General features: G+C 40.8%; 1 protein-coding gene across 2 annotated transcripts in view; it reads right to left on the reverse strand.

The window, feature by feature from the left end:
• Positions 1 to 9,116, reverse strand: part of CNOT2 (CCR4-NOT transcription complex subunit 2) — an 82,259-nt gene extending 73,143 nt beyond the window's left edge. The window contains exon 1 of one of the 2 annotated variants that reach the window (XM_014249062.2): positions 8,993 to 9,116. The gene's annotated coding sequence lies outside the window, so the exon portion shown is untranslated. Of the gene's footprint in view, positions 1 to 8,164; positions 8,184 to 8,992 lie in introns of those variants that run through there. The other variant, XM_088055779.1, reaches the window with a different exon arrangement.
• Positions 9,117 to 11,655: the final 2,539 nt, after the last annotated feature.

The raw sequence follows: 11,655 nt of genomic DNA on the forward strand, positions 1-11,655 counted from the left end.
CTTGCATTTGGCTCCCTGGACACTTACTCCAGAAAAAGAGGAAATAATACCAGACAGAGCAGAAAAACATATTTGCTATAACAATACTGCATTTCTTCCCTACAAGCACAGTATGAAGTGACAGGCTAGGCCTGGGCTGACACACCAGGATCAGAACAACATGGCATGGTCTGCACACAGGCCTCTTCCTTCACCCACCTTACCTTCTCCTTGCCTATCAGAGGTGCATACCTGCTCCACCGGGGCTGGGGAACAGTCTCAGCCTTTCTACACAGAGAACAAAACCTACACTTCTAGAAATAGCACCTATCTAACTACCTGAATATGTATATGTGCTGTTTGGCCTCAGGATGGACAGAAGTAACCCATACTTTGCCAAGGGTAATCCTAACACTATAGTTTGGGCTTCTGGTGTCATAAATATCAAGCTTTATATTTTCAGTCTTTCCAGATTACTCCCGTAGTTGACAAGAAAGTTTGAGGGTGGACAGCACTCCCCCTGCCCCAAAGTTATATCCACCTAGCCAAAGTTATATCTACCTAGCCTAGATATTGCTAGAAAATTAAATAATTTGAATTGTTCAGATAAAACAATCATTAAAAGCATCTAAAAACATCTCATTTATTGTTAAAGATGCAACCAAATCAAGAGATTACCTGTTTGTTTCATTTTACAAGTATCTATTTCTTCAGATCCCTTTGCATTCATTCTCCACTGAAGTATCAGACCTCTCAGGGGAAGAGAAGAACCTTGTAAAGTGAAGCATTTGGGATATCAGTAAATAATACTATAGAAAATTAACTTTTAGAGGGACACCAACAGAATAAAGAATGGTTGCCTCTGTTTAGGCCTCAGACTTTGAGATGAACTTTCAATCCTCTCCTCTGAAATTTCAGCTGTGCCCTTAATGTAAAAGCATAGCGCCTACTTCAAGAAGTGGTGAAAAATGAAAACCAAGTTCCTCAGATAAAGCTGTAATTCTTGATAAATTTGATTTCTGTCCCTTAAATTATTTACATATGACACCTTTGCTCTGTACAGGTGTCATCCTATCAGCAAGACATGATGCAGAAACTAACAGAATAGTGTAATTTGATCATAAACATCACCCTTCTTTTCAAGCCAATTTCAAGTTTGCCCTCAAAGCTGCACTAATATGATTAACATCTCATTTTCATGTCTGAAGCATCCACAGACTTTCAGAACTCTTACAGTTCCAGTGCAGAGTCAATTTAAGTGAGGGCTCTGAGAAAGCACGCATACCTGTAAGCAGGAATCCACAGAGCTGCTTTAGGGAAACAAATGTCTACTGAACTATACAGTACCTTTCCAACTGTTGTTTTGCTCAGATAGGCAAAGGAGTAACATACTTCACCATGCAAACAAGATATCTGATATTCCTAAAACTACTACATGACTCCCAAAACAAAGCTACTCTTTGCCCATAAGACACTGACAGAGAAAGTATTTCAGATGTAAATACCCACAATCAAAAATTATGTAGGCTGTGTTCCACTTCATACCAGTGGGGATGAAGCCTCTAGGTGCTAACAATACAAGATGTGTTACATAAGACTATGCACTTATTTTTAGAATCACATTACAAAATTAAGTACTGCACTGGAATCTGTTGCAGAGCCACGGACAGTTACATCAATACGCACAAAGAACAATTGCTCAGTTGGAGCAGAATACTAGATTTGATCCAGACTGAAGTTCTCTCCTGACAGTCACAAAAATACTGAACCATCTGAGACTATAAAATTTAATTTACATTCAGTAGATAAAGAAAAAACAAACCAAAACACAAAAACCCACTATTAATCATACAAATCTTTGTTATGAGCAGCAGAATTAATAAAAATTAGTTTCTTAAATATTTGTTCTGTTTCTTAACACTTAAACCATGATAACCCTTAACTTCCTTCTTTTCCACATCTCTTTGTGACTTTCCCCCCATATCCGGGAAAAGAGTTGTGGTACAGACACTGAAAGTCTGCATGTGTTTACAGCATGCTTAACCAGCTGCCATCCTACCGAATACATACCAGATCATGTCTGACTATTTCTTTTCCAAGAGGGTGCACTAATTTGAAATTCCTTCCTTCACCTAGACACGATTTTATGAGGTCTGTAGGACCATAATTCGAATCTTAACTTCTCCTTCTGATTTCAGTTTCCATATAGAAGCATATTTATATAAATTCAGTTAAACGCTTAACTTTTGAGTTAACTCAAAAGCTGGGTTGCCTATATATTTATTTTAAATTTTTATGTTTCTTGTATTTTAATTTTTTATGTTTCTTGCAATTTTTATGTTTGTAAAAACATAAAATAATCCATGAAGCACATTCTACTATCAACTATATCTACTATCTACTAGATATCAGCATATCTACTATCTGTTTATTCATTTACTACCAGTGTTTAGTCATTTTCAGCCTCTGTTACCCTTCTCCAGGCTCCCTCCTAAGTAGCATTAACACCAGGGCCTGTGAAGTACCTTTAGTCTACTAAGTTTTAAAATACACTGCTCAAAATGGTTTTGCTTTAATAACTAGACTCAGCAGAAGCAGGTATTCATTACTATAGAAGAGGCCAGCAGCTGTACACTGGAACACATTGTTAAGGGGGAGTTAAAGATGCTGCTCTTAGTGAGTCACTCCTGGTTACCAACCAGACCTACATTTGGTCATCCTAGTTTTCAAGATTTTGCTGATCTCTTGCTATAAAACCTAATTCAGATTAAAAACTGAATCTACCCTGTGGACCATAAAAGAACAGCCAGTTGCTTTAAAAAAAAACAAAAGACATTTAAACTAGTTGCATGTCTTTCAGAAACAAGAAAAAATTAGGATCACATCTAATATTAAAAGTTTGCAATTCCTAATTAAAATACTAATACCAATGAAAATACTACTTGCCATCAACTATATCCTGCTGGTATTCACAACATACACTGACCAAAGGTAAGCTCAGAAGACCACCAAATTCCTGAAAATGAAATTTTATCCTTGCAAGAAATTTTGGTAGTCCCTGCTCCATCATAGATGTCTCACAACATTTATGCTCTTGCCTAACTAAACTTCCAGGAAATTGGGGGAAACAAAACATGTATTTATTGACCAAAACATATCATCCTAAAAATGCCAAAGTTTCCAAAAACAAAAAACAAAACACACACAAAAGAAAACCCCAAAAAAACCAACCAAACAAAAAAAATTAACTCCATACCACAGTAGCAAACGAACCTGAATTCCTGAATTTACTTTGACTTCCACCATAAAATAAAAAGTGATACTGACTTACTGTCATATGTAATGCTGATCTTAATCAATTTGATCTGACTGGAAATGTGCATCCACATCCAGAAAATAAACCAACAAATTAAGATTTCAACATAAAATACCTTTCTATCTTACAATGGTGCTTTTGACATGTTAGGAAAAGTACACCACACAGCAAAGTATCAAGACCTACAGTACCAACACTGCAATAAATAAACATCTCATTAAAATGATTTTTCGTGTAAAACCATTTCACAGTTGGACACAGCATCACAAGGTACTTTAACATTCAGAACTGCTCATCACCTTGTCAGTCTTTCAAAAGTTGACATTGCTTACAGCTGATTTCTATTTGAAAACCTTTCAGATTTCCACTTCTCCACATCACAACACACGGTACAAACATTCAAGAGATGACCTTCTTCCATAAATTTTTTTTAGCCTGCTCGGTCATTATATAAAATACCTGCTTCACACATGTTTTCCTGTTTTAAAACTTTTCCAAAAAATAAATATTTATATGCAACAAGTACTTTCTCACAAACCTCATCACTACTGAATGGTAAAAGACTTCAAGCATATACCCAAACAAGTCCCCTACATAGCAGTGCAACAGAAGGAACATTGGCAGACATTTTTTCCATCATTACAATTCTCTGGCAACATTTCCTTTGCAAGAATAGTATTCAAAATTCAAATAAAAAATGCTTACAGGGAATAGTCATTCTGCCCCAAACAATGCAATTTTAATAAGCTGGAAGGGGAAAAATACTATTCCATTGAAGCTCAAAGCAAAAACTCACACAGTCATATAGACTGCAAGACAAGTACACAATCCACTGACACAAGCATTAGTTGCTCATTTTACACCAAAACAGGCGTTTCCTACAACCCTCTGACAGAAAAGATATGATATTACAATATCATTATCTGTGTTACAAAGACAGCTTCAGAAAAACTTGTCTGCCAAGATACTGCCTACAAATCTAAATATTAACATCTTAAAAATAGTTGGCCACCTCTTTTTGGTCCCTGTAAACTCCCTGCTATTGTTTCCAAATGCACACATATTTAAGAGTGTAATGAAAATATTGTGGACATGCCATTCTGAAACACGTAAGGACAAACAAGACAATTGCCACCTACTGAACTTGGTATAGAGCCATCTTTTTGGGGGGTTAACATTGTTTTGGCTAACTATATGTAGTAACTGCTACTGGTGCGTGGTTCCACAGAAGCCATGAACCAGGCAAGTGAAACACAGGAACCCATTATCCTCCTACCACAGAGTAGAACTTGGCCATGAATTGGTTAAATGACTTACCCAGAGTAACCCACCACTTCAACAGGTAACTCACACAGAAACACAGTCCAGTTCAGCCCAATGGATTACTCTCTGCTCAGCAACAGCAATGCAAAGTAAGAGTTTCCATTTGATCTACCACAAATACAGCAGCATTTTATACCAGTTTTCAGTTTAAATAAACTACACCTTATGATGAATAACTTGACTTCAGCGACCTATATTCAAACATCATTGATCAATCTCAAGAACAAAAAAATCTGAAAGCAGGATTTTAAAAATGCTTCTGAAGTTCAGTAAACAAAAAAAAAAAAAAGGAAAAAAATCCCAAGTGACATGGGGTAAAAAATAATTCCTAAAAATATCCCCCCATCCCAAATCAAAAGGAAAACAGGAAGAAACAATGGTTTACTTACTACTGAATTTCAAGATTAACAACTCTTGCACTGCAATTTAACAAGAGAAGGATGTGTCTCAAAAAAGTCTTCATTATAATCAAATCGTAACCTATCAGCATAATTTGAAAGGAATCCTCCTAGGAAATACGTAGAGTTGTGGTATTATACATATTAGCACTGCAAAAAGCAATCAGATGGCAGAGTAACCAAGTCAGGGGAAAAAATAATCCACATTTTTCTGTAATGCTACTGATAACCAATGCTACATCAAGACAAGTTAAGGGTTTCTCAGTAACCCCTTTAGGCAAGAACCACTTACACCTTGACTTAGAGCCTATTACACAGACCAGAAGATGAGCTAGTGCACACCACCACAACAAAAATATTCTATTTTATGAAGTATTAAAAATGAAAGATAAAATATATATTATAAGCAATATGAACATTTTATGGCTGGGTTTTTGGTTAGGTTTTTTTGTTCCATTTTTGCATATACAAACACAAAAATATGTTCAATCCTATGTAAGAATCTCTTGTTGATTAGCACAGACCATGCTTGGTATATACACACCTGCTCCAAAACCAAAATAATTCCACAAGGACAATTTAAAATATCCTACTGTGTAGCATTTTCATTTGACACAATTCTTCCTACGCTATTATAATGCTCAATAAAAGCATAGTTAGCTGTCAAAATACACCATCCATCCTGAAAACTCATGCACAAAGTTCACTGTCAGCATGTAAGCAGGTGTTTTTAAGTCAAAAGAGACTACACACAAACTTTCAGGTATTCATATGCTTTTCCAGGTCAAGAGACCAACAAACACAGCACCTATGTGCTAAAGCACATCTGTAAAGGAAAAAAAAAAAAAAAAACAAGGGGGGAAAAAAGGCCAATTCTACTCAAAAAAGACAACTGAAACAAGCTGTATTGAACTGTTCAGTGCAATGCAACTGAGACATAAAAATAAATTTCAAGCAAATGTATATTAGCAGTTTTCTTCTGTATAGTAAAATGCTGACATACATTTTTTTACTTATTTATGTCTCAAAAGCTCAGATAAATTGAAGTTAACTTCAACTTCTATGCTTTTGTCAATACTTGAAATTTACATGCATACTGTACTAACAGTAATTTAAAATGACAAAAACTGTATCATTTACAGAGCAATCATTTAAATCTGTAGTAAAAATATTGATTTGACTTCCTAAAAGTACTGTACTTCTATAGAAACTGGTAAAGGGCTTTCTATTTAAGCTAACATTTATAAGCACATAATTAAAGAATTTTTTGTTGTTTTTTTTTTTTAAATAACACATTTTTTAAGGTGTCTTTTATTCACGCACATTATAGCTTTAAGAGAAGACAATTTTAAAAAGTTAGATACAGGGGTTTACTTCCTTCAGAACAAAATTCTGTACTTGGTGCACTTTCTATACTATCTCATAGGAAAACAAGCCATTCAGTATTTCTCATCAGTTTCCAGATAAAGTCAGAAAGTCAGGTGATAGAAACCTCTGTTTTAATTCAACTATGGTGCATTTTTAAGTTCTATTCACTTCTTGAGGTCATAAAAAGGAGGTGGAAGATATTTCTGAATAAAGAAACTTATGATACACAGCCCCTTTAAAACCATAATGAGGTTACAACTTTGCAATTACACAACAGACCTTGCATCAACATGAATAGTAGGGTAATTTTTAAGAAAACTACAACAGAGGCTAAAAAAGCAATAATGTTCCTGATTTCAGAGTTAATCTTTATCTAGACAGAAATGCATTTAGAAATATAAAAAAATAAACAGAAATACTTTCTGAGATCTACCAGTCCGCTGCAGGCACATAAAATTTTCATGTGAAACAACTGAAGTAAAGACCAAGATTTCCAGGTGGAAACATCCACTTAAGGGACAATTTTTTAGCATCAAACTTCAGGACACACCAACTGTCCTATTTTTTCCACTAAATAACAATTAACTAAAATCAGGTTCTTTTAAAGCGAATTCAAATCCATTTTTTATTATAAATTTCTGGGGTTTCTTTATTTTCAGTTTAGCCAAGGGCTTTTCTCTCATTTCTTGATGGAACTGACACACAAATAGGTTGCAATAACAATGATTACTGTGACAGCAATATTAAGTTTCTAGAAGAGATATGTAGACAAGGTTTATCTACTACTACACTCTTAGCTTTATCAACAACTTCCTGAAAATAAAACGGAAATACACTTGCAAGTCAAGTCAGTCAGCTCTTGATAAGTGAGTATTCAAATCCCTTTCTAAAATCAGAAGCAGTCAACGCCTTGAAATTTAGCATACCAGCTGAATACTCAACATCAACAACAGTGGAAGTTGGGGGTAAAAAGAAGAGGAAAAAAAGACATGGGACAGATACATCATGCTCAAGATCACAAAACCTGATCCTGTGAGCTATGTTCTATTAATGTCTTTATAAGAGAACTCAAAGTACATCAACACATACACAACCATTCTTCCAGGTCCAAAATAAGATGCCTTTGCAATATAAACTTCTACAATTATTTTGCTCTTGCAGGTCTTCACAAGTCCGAACAGTCTGAAACAAATCCAACTTTCCCAAAACAAAGTTTTCCAATAACAGATATGACAGCAGGTTTGATCATCTTAATCTATTTTTCCCCAGCTGAAGAGTTAAGACTAGCAGCCAGTCACCAGCAGCAGATGTTGCTGCTGTGCAGGCACACAGGAGCGTCTCCTTCACACATTCAAGTCACACACATATATATTTACGAAAGATACACAGGAAGTTCTCCTCCTCCCCTGGGGATAGAACAGTGCAAAGTTGGAAACAACTTTTTCTCTGATAAAAGACACAGCAGAAATTAAACATGCTTGTGTTAGATGTGAGCAAGCACCAGAAGCAACTAACATCTTATACAAGCATATTTTCATTTTCCCACATTACAGAGCTTCCAAAACAAAGTTACCTGTAACTTCACTAAGAAAAAAACAGCCTAAAACCGAGAATACCCACTAACTGGTACCTTGTTTTCACCAGGAACATACATATACTAACTAGACTGCTAACATTGGCCCTCGAATCTTTCCCCACCGCCCTACTATCCCCGCTCTTATCCCTAACCTGTCACCCTGTGCCACCTCCTCTCCCAGTACGGGTCAGTTTCACGCCAGACCTTGTCATTGCCTCTCAGGCGGGCAGGGGAAGGCTCGTTCCTTCCTCCGGCGACCGCGCTCTATCTCCTTTCAAGCTTGTTTTACAAACACGTCCGAGGGAAAGCCAGAACCTGTTTACACACCGCCTTAACCGCCGCCAGGAGGAGAGTGAAACAGGCGCCGGCAAAAATAAAAAAAAATAATAATTTAAAATTCAACCGAAAGCTAGCCAGCAGCAACCCCGTCTCACCCCCTTTCTCCGCCCGGGGCCCGCGGCGCAGGCCGCACGGCCGCTCGGCGGAGCGCGGGGCCGGCGTAGCCCCGGCCGTGGGCGGCAGGTTCCGCTGCCCCGGCGCCGGGCCCGGGGAAGGCGGCGGGAGGGCGGCCGTGCAGCCCCGCAGGGCCGGGCTCGGTGGGACAGGGAAGGCCCGGTAGCAGCCGCCGGGGCGGCGGCGGGAAGAAGGCGTTCGGGCGGGCCGAGCGGGCCGCAGGGCGAGCTGCCAACGGCGGCCGCAAGGATGCGGGGCCCGGACACCGCCGGGCCGCGGCCTCGCCCGGCCCCAGGGCGGCGCCCAGGGGGCCGCGCCGCCCGCGGCCGCGGGGGGGGGCGGGGGGGGGGGGGGCGGGGCGGGCCTGCGGCTGCGCCCCCGGCTCGGGCGCCGCGCGTCCCCCCCGCTCCCCCTCGGAGACAAAAGCAAACGGAAACCCGGTAGGGCGGCCCCAGGCCCACCGAGCCCCGCCGAGGGCCGCGCCGCCGCCCGGGCCTCCCACATCGGGCCGCGGCCGGGACGGCGGCAAGGCCCGGGTCGGCGGCGGGGCCGGGGAGGGGCGGCCGGGGCCGGACTCACCGCATGAATTTTCTTGTCCCGCGAATCCAAGATGGCTGAGTATCCAGCACGGAGGATGCTGGGGGAGCAACCTTTACCCTCTGACCCGGCCGCCGCCGTGACCCCGCCGCCGCTCGGCCCGGCCGCCAGCGCCGAGGGGCGGGGGCAGCGCCGCTGCACCGCCCGCAACGGCCCGGCCCTGCGGAGGGGCTGAGGGGGACGGGGAGGAAGGGGAGGAGGAAGGAGCAACGAGGCTCTGTCGGCTACGCTCCCTCCGCCTCCCGCGGGAGACGCGGCCCAGTGCTGGGGGCAGGGCCCGCAGGCCGCGGGGCTGCTGGATGCTGCCGCTCTCCGCCGGCCCCACTGAGACGCTGCTGGCTGGGGACGCGCCCGGCTGCGATCCCGTTCTGTGAGGGGAGAGGGCGGCGCGCAGGCCTGGAGCGCCGGGCCAGATCGGGGCGTGGGGGTGAGCAGGGTCAGGGCGCAGCAGCGCTCCCCGATCCTCCCCTCACCCCTGCTCCCCCGGGGCTGCCGGGGGCCTGTGGAGACCTACCCCGCGTGGACGCGCTCCCTTGAGAAGCGCTCCAGCTTCCAGAGGGGATATCCCATCCCCCGTGGCCCTGCTCTGTCAACTCCTTTTGGGTTGCGGAGCGGAGAAGGAGCGGCCTGGCCTCTCTGCAGTCTGTGTGTTATCTTGTGGAGGTTTCAGGTCAGGAACGACCCGACAGTGGGGTAAATTGTGTGAAAGTTCCTGTTCTGTCTGCTGTGTGGTAGCAGTGGAGAGACAGGTCCTGCTATCCGCTTTGTCTTTTAATAAAGTGGAAAAGCATTTACAAGATGACACAAGTGGACTTCTAATGTATTGACCCTCAAAACATGTATGTTATAGTAATGGCTTAAACGCAGCAAGCACTGGTGCACAAAACACTCATGCAAATAATCCCCTTGAATTCAATGAGACTGTCAATGATATAAAATTAAGCCTGTGCACAAGTGTTTACAGGATGAAGGCAAATATCGTTTGTGAACTGGCTTCTCTGCTCCGTCAAGAAACACAGTGGCACTGACACTTTGGTTGTAAAATCATCATAAAGTTTAAATTTTCAAGCAACGAGATGAGCAGAAATAGCAGGTTTTTTCCAATAGTTTCACATGTATGCTTTATTCTCAGGTTTGATTTAGAATTACTGAAGAATTCTGTAGGTTACACAGCACTAATGTCTTATAGAAACATTGGTACTACAGTAACATGTCTCTCAACATAAATATGCTTTGAAGATAGAAGAGCAGTCTTCCTTTTAAGCCAGGAGACCAGTCTCTTAATGCCACCAGCTTTAATTGTGTGATGAGCATGGCTGCCATGTCATTGAAATGAATGTGTATATATACCATCCAGGAAAGCACTGCAGTTTATTATTCTGATCATAAACCTTTCTTTTGTGACTCAAACATTCATGCATTTGCTAGGATCAAATCATTAAAAAGTATCAAAAGTGACATGCTATTTAGAGGATGAACTTCTGGACTACTTTTGTTGTTCAGTCTGAAAAATCAAACATTTCCTCGTACCATGAATCAAATATAAAAGCAGAACTTTTAGACTGAAAAATACAAGCAATGTTATTAATCTTCAGTGATATTAAGGAAGTGTTTAGGTAGTCTGATTCTTTTATATCTGTTTATAAACATTTTGCTTCATTGTGTTTCATTTCACACTTCAGTGGTCTGAGTTTCTTTTTCAAAAGCTGATTTTCATTCAATTTTCCAAAAGAGAAACCCAACAGTACCCAACAGTATGATGCAAGTAAACTTAGGAACCTCATATGTCATTGCATCTACATGGACTGATCTCTCTGTCCATTACAAAATTACAGTTTACATGCAAATCAATTAGCATTTACAGGACAAGAAGCCTGAATAGCTCAACAGAGCTAGGTAATGGGAAAAAAAGTGTGTTATCTTGGGTTAGACTGGTTAGCTTACTATAAACAACCTCACCAGCCCTCACAATGTGTGTAAATTGTGATTTAAATTCTGTTAATTGAAAAAATTTAACCTGTCCTTCTGCCTAAGACTGTCTTTAGTTGAGGAAGTTCATTACTCAAGCTGTAGTAGTTGTGTATCCTACTTCCTCTTTTGTTTTCTTAAAGAAAGTGAAAGCATTTAGTATTTTAATGTGTTAAAATAACATCCAAGGCCACCAATAAAGAAGGTGTATTGTCAAGTATGTGTACATGCATTTGCTGCTTTTAGTCTTGACTCAATACATTTTGCTACAAAGGTGAGGCCTGTTTCCCATAGTTGCATCTGCTTAATTAAAGTGCCCTGAGCTCATTTAACACAAGGACTGCTTATTTGTGTGGACAGACATAATCCATTTTGTACCGTGGATGGCACAGTTTTACCTCCTTCTTTAAGTCTTTGCCTACAAACTGATATGCATCTGTTATTTTTATTCTAATTTAATCATTGGTTTCTTTGTTTTGACTTATTTCACAGGCTAGGCTGATACAAATTCATCTGAAATCAGTGTTAAGAATGCCTGTAGGAGTCAATCTGAAAACTTTTGTCTATAGCAGCACAGGTGAAGGAGCTATAAGGCATGATTACAGAAAACCTGTCCTGCATGTGACCATGTTTGCAGGCCCCAGCAGTCAACAGTCTATGTGGTGCCATTGACATAG

This window comes from Pseudopodoces humilis, chromosome 5 (assembly GCF_049639895.1).
Source record: "Pseudopodoces humilis isolate 2021_Gansu_Grassland_sample_001 chromosome 5, ASM4963989v1, whole genome shotgun sequence".
NCBI classification, from domain to species: Eukaryota; Metazoa; Chordata; class Aves; order Passeriformes; family Paridae; genus Pseudopodoces; species Pseudopodoces humilis.